This window comes from Stegostoma tigrinum, chromosome 1, assembly GCF_030684315.1.
Source record: "Stegostoma tigrinum isolate sSteTig4 chromosome 1, sSteTig4.hap1, whole genome shotgun sequence".
NCBI lineage: Eukaryota > Metazoa > Chordata > Chondrichthyes > Orectolobiformes > Stegostomatidae > Stegostoma > Stegostoma tigrinum.
The window spans coordinates 75,634,054-75,642,523 of NC_081354.1; positions in this window are offsets into that span (position 1 = coordinate 75,634,054).

Below are 8,470 nucleotides of genomic sequence, written 5' to 3' on the forward strand. Positions count from 1 at the left end.
ACTGGAAAGCTACGTTAAAAGGATTCAGCTGTGACCAGAGAGTGAGTTGTCTGCACTGCCTTTCTCACTATCACCCCTTCGTCACTTCCTCTTGAAGGCATTCCACCAGTTACATACAAATTTGCTGACCCTCCCCGCCCCTCATTCTGACACTGGATACTGTTGTGGTGGGTCAGCATGGTCCTACTGTGGGAAAGTGGGACTAATGTTGGTAACAGTATATTTTTGCTGGTATAGACTTGATGGGCCAAAAGGCCTCTTCTGAACTGCATGGTTCTATAATTCTAGCCCTGAAAGCTTTCCTTTATCAAATATATACATAAATTCCTGTGTAAAAGTTACTACTGCATTATCTTCTACAACTCTATCCTCTGCAGGAAGATCTCCAACGGTCACTTGTAAAGGATATGTTCTCTTAACCTAAAAAATATAGTTAGACTGCTCCTGCTACCAACACTATTGCTCATCCCGCCCCACCCTTTCTCACCTTTGCTGTGCAGTCATGCATTTCTACCTTGTAGTGTTTAGGAAAACATTCATTTTGAAAAATTGGAAAGAGATCAAGAATATTGAAATTGTTTCACCATTTAATCATACAATTTGGGAGAACTTGACAGCAGTAGAAGAAGTGAGGGAGAGCCTTCTCAATTATGGATGAATTGGATGAGGTGTTGCAGAAAATGCAAGTAGCAAGAGATTGAACTGTGGGATGTGGAGCAGCATACACGGAACCAGTAGCGCTGAGAAAAATAGCGTCATGAAAAAATGGCTACTGCGCTACTTGAAATGTCACTCCCTTTTCTTTCTACTGTTGTGGTGCTGAGTCATACATTTTAGGCAGAAACATTGGCCTCAGGGCTTGACAGCCTACAACGCCTGTTTTGTACAGTCTGGGTTTGGGAATTTCCACTGTCCACTGAAGTATAAACATTACAAGTTACACTGAGAAAACGTAGAGGTTTAACAGTTTAAATACAAGTGCAGAGGCAAGGAAAACAGCAAATAACTAAAATGAAGGTTTGTGACAAGATGGAAGGCCAAAGTGATTAAATTAAAATTGGCAATAACAAGGTGTAGAACTGGATGGACACAGCAGGCCAAGCAGCATCAGAGGAGCATGAAAGTTGACGTTTCAGGCCTAGACCCTTCTAGTCCGAAATGTCAGCTTTCCTGCTCCTCTGACGCTACTCCCGTCTACATCCAGTTCTACACCTTGTTATCTCAGATTATCCAGCATCTGCAGTTCCTATTATCTCTAAAATAAAATCGGCCTTTGTTGGGGAGAAATCATTTGGGATCAGAGGGGTTAGAGAAAATACCACAAATCAAGAGACTGGGAATTGGGTTTGAGCCATTGGGAAATAAAAGAAAGAAGAATGGCAACAGCATTGTTATACAAAACGTCCATTCTTTATCATCCGAAAAGGAAAAATAACGTTTTATTGCCTGTTTTTGTCAAATTTCATAGAGGTTTCTCCCTGCAAGGCCCAGTTGGTTTTCCCACCTCATCTTCCCAAACTTGCCTCATTAACCATCTGCTTTGGCCCAGAGGTGCCCCCTCACCAGATTCCAGGCCCATTTTACCATTAGACCTGGAACAGATCACCATGACTGTAATATCGCAAAATGGACCAGCATCCCTGGTACTGGCACCATCTTTAAAAGGCTGTTGTTCACCTGGGCAAGTACTGTCAGTCTGAAGCAGCCATTCAAGGTTCCTGAAATATGTCCCTGATGTAGCAGAGAAGGAAAAATTGATGTCCCACTTTGTGGGCAGAGACCTAGAGATCCTGTTAGGTGGAGTGGTACAGAAGTAGGATTCCTCTTCCCCTCAGGACCAGCAAAGGAGGCTACAATTCCAGGCCGTGCTGCCTAGGTCAATGCAGTCTCAGCCATTTGAAGGAATGATCAGCACCGTAGGAAAAAGGTCAATGAACCTCTCCATTCCTCCACCTTCTCTCCAATACTTCAAACTCACTCTTTCTTTGCCTCTGTATCCACATCTCAATAGACTCATGATCTACAGCTCTCATTACTGCCTACGACATTTTCCCTCACTTGCTGTCATCTATCCCAATCAATACTACATTCAAAGTAAAATACGGCAGAAGCTGGAAATCTGAAATAAAAACAAGTGAGCCAATCTAGATAATTGCAGTATTCCTGCCTTGCATTGCCTTGCTTTTTGAGGCTTGACTTTCAGCCAGGCTCATATTACTGCTGTATTAACATGCCAAACCAATGGGAGCACTAAGGAAAAGCAGCCCAGTGTTGCAGCTTAGTTCAGTCCATGAGCTGGGTACTAATTGCTGAGTGCACAGTATCTTGCTGCAGCATTGCAAGAGGTGCAGAACTGAAGTGCAGGTGTGTACTGTAAGTGGATTACAGATGTGCCATGAGGGTTCTTAGAGGCTGCTACATGTTGGATGACAATGTCTGGAGATGTGTGGTGCCTGTGGCCAATGCCCATGGGTGGCAACTCGAGATGTTGGTGCCTGCTGTCTGGAGGTTCTTTGGTGGAGAGACCTGCTCTAACTTCCTTGATGGCAATTCTCAGCAACTAATTTTCTTGTTGTAGTGATAAGATAGAAAGCTGCTTATTAGCGAGGCAAGATCGTCAGTTAATACGGACCCCCTTATTGTAGCTGACGTTTGGCCAAAGCTCTCTAACAGCTTCAGCATACTTGCTATATTTATGAAGCATAAACACCTCATGCTTTTCTAAGTAGTCACTGAATATGACATGTTGCTTTTAAAGATTTATACACACAAAGCCCTTCCAGTTTCTGTCCCTGCATACTTATTTACATTATACTATTAAGTCACCACTTTCTCAGCCTAATCCTTCTGCCAAAATGCAGCACCTAACACTTCTCTGTATAAAATGCCATCTGCTACATATCTACCCAGCCCGCTAGCTTACCTGTCCTGTTTGTCATTTGAAGTCATCCACAAAATCTGCCACAACTCCTAGATTAATGCCATTGGCAAAAGTTGAAATTTTACTCTCTTTTCAATATCCATGCCTTTTCTATGAGATATCCTAATGGTTGCATTACAGAAAATTGTGATTCTAAATGAACAACTCCACGTGAAATATAGTTTCCCATAGGAATCAATGAGGGAATCAGAGGTTATGCGGATATGGCACGAAAATGGAATTGAAGATTATTAAACCTGTCATGATCTCAATGAATGGGAGAACAAACTTGATGGGTCAAATGAGGTATTTCTTTTCCTATATCCTATGGTAATACTGTAGATGTGGTGTACATAGACTTCTCAAAGACATTGAATAAAGTATCACATAACTTTGCTTGTCAGCAAAGATGAGACGCATGCAGTAAATGGTCAACAGCAACAGTGATTGGAAATTGGCTTTGTGACAAGAAAACTAGAATGACTATAAATTTGAACGTAGTGGAGTTTCTCAGGGACTTGCATGAAGAATATAATTTTCTTGGTATAGTTTATAATCCAGATGTATGTATTCAATATATAACTTTGAAATTTGCTGATTACACATAACTTGGAAGTACTGTGAACTATGAGGAGTGTATTAACTGACTAAGAGACTTGATCAAGTCTAATTTTGGTGAAATGATCAGAAATGTGGCAAATAAAATGTAATATGAAGATGTGTGAACTGACATATTTTGATACGAAGAACGAGGAAAGGCAAATAAAACAGTTACCAAAAGTCCCTGACTTTTCCCAAACGGTGACTACCTTCCAACGAAGAGCAGCTTAACTCAGGAACCAGATCTAAAAAGGGGTAACTTGTCACTTTAAAAAGGTAACCTAGTTGTGCAAACAAATCCACAACATTAAGATATGCTTCTTATCAAATATTACCTGAACATTCTAGGTATCAGAGACATAGCTCACCAAGCTCACTCAGAAGCAGAAATAATTGATTACTTGAACGGTTATCTACCTCCATAAGCCACATGTGCAAATCCCAAACTGATGTCATTCCTAACACAACAGAAAAGAGAAATGCCATGTTCTAGCATAGAATGGATAATTTCCAAGGACCTCCTCTATTTTTGCCTCATTGGAGAAGGGCTTGGAATCTGGGCAGCATAAGCAGAAACTGTTTCTACATGCTAAAGCATTGAGAATCAGAGAATCCCAATTGAAGGTGATTGGTAAAAGAACCAGGGGTGACATGAGAAATTATTTTAAAAGTGGTTTAGACGTGGAATGCACCAGCTGAAATTGTTTTCGAGGCAGATTCAATTGTGGCTTTTCAAAGGGATTTAACAATTAGCAGTGAGGGAAATGCAGGAAAGGATGGTGATGGAGGTTTTTATTACCACCATTTGGGAATCTCCAAACATAGAGTTAAAGGGTTTTTTTTAGTTTTAGTTCTGTGAAGAGATCAAGAAGTCATTTTGTGGAGACGGAAATAAAAATCAGTCTTTCTTAAAAATAAGCATGTGACATAAGCTAAATGATTAGTGAGTTACCCAGGAAGTTAATTGATGAAGTTTCACTTTTTAACATGCGGAGAAACAGATGACCAGGAACCACTATATGTTTGAACTCAAAAGCAAGGCTGTTCCATCAGGAGGGAAGTTCCATTTGCAGAAGGTCTTTAGGCATCGAGAGCTCGAGAAGAGTCTAAAAGATTTAGCAGTTTAAGTAGACTAGGCTTTCCTAACAGAGATAATAGGAATTGCAGATGCTGGAGAATCCGAGATAACGACGTAATCTCCCCTCCCACTACCGCATCCCAAAACCAGCCCAGCTCATCCCCGCCTCCCTAACCTGTTCTTCCTGTCACCTATCCCCTCCTCCCACCTCAAGTCGCACCCCCATTACCTACCTACTGACCTCATCCTGCCCCCTTGACCTATCTGTCCTTCCTGGACTGACCTATCTCCTCCCTGCCTGCCCACCTACACTCACCTTTACTGGCTCCACCTCCGCCTCTTTGACCTGTCTGTCTCCTCTCCACCTAACTTCTCCTCTATCCATCTTCGATCCACCTCTTCCTCTCTCCCTATTTATTTCATAACCCTCTTCCACTTCCCCATTTCTAGGCCCGAAACGTCAGCTTTCCTGCTCCTAAGATGCTGCTTGGCCTGCTGTGTTCTTCCAGTTCCACACCTTGTTACCTGGGCTATTTGTAACATCCAGTTAAGAAAGTCAGTGAACTAGCCAAGTTTTGTGCATCTCAAGGTGGAAAGGAGTGTGAAAGGAAACACTTGTGACCTTATCAGTTGAGTAACAAACAGTTACAATAGAAATGAAACTTCACTGGGGTTCAGGGGTGTGTTAGGTAAAAATGGTTTGTTTTCTTTTTAAAGTTTATTGTGAGATTTTTGTTGTTTATAGCTTTTTCTTTTGTGTAATAAACAGATTTTCTGCTGATAAATATATTAAAAGCCGCATGTGAATATGTTTAATGACTGACCACCACAGTAAACAAATTTTAAAAATAATACAACTTATGATCTATCAAGGCAGGTTTCGCTCTGCAATCTGATTTGTCCAGCACTAACAACAGCTGATATGACAACAATGGGAAAAAAAAGCAGGGGATTGCATGGGACTAACTGAGCGGCTTATACCTAGAGCAAGGCAAATGGCTGTTACTGTGTTTTTACAAATCTATGATTCCATGGAGCTGTATCCATCGCTCATTGTGTTGAGGTGTCTTTTTCCCTCCTGTAACTTAATTGTTTTCCCAGTCTTCTAAATCTAATTCTTTACACATTGATAATTTCTATTTTCCCTACCTGAAACATTCATGATTTTAAACACCTCTATTAAAAATCTCCTCATCACCTTGTCTTTTGCCAAGAAGAAACCTAGCTTCACAACAGACCCCAATGGACAAGTCTCCCCAGCATACGAAATTAGAATTTTATGCCATAGGCTCAACCTTCATTGATGAATTGGGTCATTCATCGATGTATCACACTTATTCATATTGGCAGAGCAATGTGCATTTTCCTACAAATTCCATGCAATCTAAAGAAACAATAGCCTCCTGAACTATTTGCATTTGAACTCCACAAAATTGACTCCAGACTAAAACATTTTAATGTTGTTACTAAATGTCAGGAACTAAAAGTTTCATGACTTACCTTCCAAAGAAATTCTGGGTTTTTCTGCAATTTCCACATGTTTGAACAAGCAATTGTTGAAAAATTTGATCTCATTTAGGAATTTTGATTCTTCCATCCTGGCTTTTTTTGCCCCTTTCAGTGCCTTTGTAACCATTACCATATTCCAGGGGTTCTGACTGGAAGAAAATTGTCCAGTCGCTAGTTATGTTTCCATGAGTGCACCTAATATTCAATTCAACATCAAAAGCATGCTTTACAGTTGGTAGAATTGTCAGGAAGGGAGGGTAGGAAACAAAGAGGTGAAAACCTGAAGAACAAAATGATAAATCTCAATATTAAGCTGCTGGTGCATACAGTTTGGAGTCTGTTTAAAATGATGCAGGATATCAGCAAAGAGATTTGCAAACTTCACCAGTGAAGCCTGCAATTATATCAGTCTTGGCGACACTTGCCCCATTCTCAATCTTGCCAGATCCTCCACTGGCCATTGTTTTCATTGCCTGTAATACAAATTGTGGTGGTGATGGTGCCAGCCAGAGGAAGGGACGGAGCCTGGCAGGTTCCCCTCTGACCGATAATACCACCACTCTACAGGACAATCATGGGAGGGATAGAGTTGGGGCTTGAAGTATTTTGATATGGTAGTGCAAAAGTTACATTATTGGCTAAGTAAAACTGAACAGCAGAGCAGTTTGAGAATTTAAATTAAGCTTCTAAAGGAAGATAAAAGTTGATGGGATGTTGCCTCCAACAGGGTATTTTACCTAATGCAGAATTGCTTATGTTATCTCCCACAACGTAAGAAACTGGCACGCATATCATGGTATTGCAGAATCTAATAAACATTTATGACAGCTAACTACTAGATACAATTGTTACATTCACAGTGACAGAAGTGCCTGGAATAGTATTAAAAAACTAGGTTACAATAAAAAGCATGTTCTAACTGTGCATTATACTTCAAGTGACCTCAAGAAAAATACAGTCTGAGATCTTAATACCAAAGAAACAACAGCTTCACAAAATGTTTGTTTGTGAACTCTGCAGGTCACATGCCACATAAGTGATAATGTCACAAGCAAGTCTTTTAAAAGCTATACTTACACAGTGTATCTTTTGAGGGTACACTGATATGCTGACCATCAGGTACAACACAAGAAAAGTTAATATCAGTGAAAGTTACTGACGCTTTTCACAGTTGCGAAAACTCAACTGGTTCACTTATGTCCTCTCAGGAATGAAAACCTTACTTGCTCTGCTATTTGTGTCAATCCAGTACCATGGCAAAGTGGTTGAAGTAAATCTCGCAAGTCACTCTTTTGAATAAACTGCTTAGCACTGTCAGCCCATGATCCCTCTAAAAGTTTCCTTGTTTAGCACAGCTTAATCAAAATTGAATTGGTATTGTACCTCTAGATTTTATTTTACATAGCTACAAGATATGTTGTTAAAACCCCAGGAAGCAACATTAACAGTCCTGTGGGCGGATCTCTGCTTCATAAAATCAGCTGTGACGGTGACTATGGTATCTGACTCTGGTTAAATGACAGCAGATTCATTCCTTATGTCCCTGGCCAGCCTTATTCTGTGAACTAGCGTGTTGGGCAAGCTGCTGTGTTGTGACCACGAGCCTCCTGCTTTCTAGATCACTTTGCTTTTGAGTTACTACTTTCAGAAGCCCACGATCTGTCACTTACCAGCCCCAGGAGAAAAGACAGCAACAGCATAGCACGAATGACAAAGGCCTGTCATTTAATCTAACACCCTCAGCCACCTGCCAGATACTAGCAATGCATGTACCCAGGAGGTAAGTATAGGGTGGGGATCAGCATATGATGAGTCATGCAATCATGAGTTCCCATATTTGTTCAACTGGGACAGATTGTAGATAAATATCGCTACAGAGAATTCAGAATGCAGAAGTTGATAGGTTCATTGGATAGCCTTGCAAGCAGCCTCTTGCCAAGAAGCATGGAAGAGTCTAGCTCGAACTTAGCAAAAAGCTTCCACTCTACACAGCCTCTGCTCCATTACCCTGCAGAACTGAAAGCAAAGCCAAGGCCAATCTCTTACCTGGACGACAAAATGTGAGGCTGGATGAACACAGCAGGCCAAGCAGCATCTCAGGAGCACAAAGGCTGACGTTTCGGGCCTAGACCCTTCATCAGAGAGGGGGATGGGGGGAGGGAACTGGAATAAATAGGGAGAGAGGGGGAGGCAGACCGAAGATGGAGAGTAAAGAAGATAGGTGGAGAGGGTGTAGGTGGGGAGGTAGGGAGGGGATAGGTCAGTCCAGGGAAGACGGACAGGTCAAGGAGGTGGGATGAGGTTAGTAGGTAGCTGGGGGTGCGGCTTGGGGTGGGAGGAAGGGATGGGTGAGAGGAAGAACC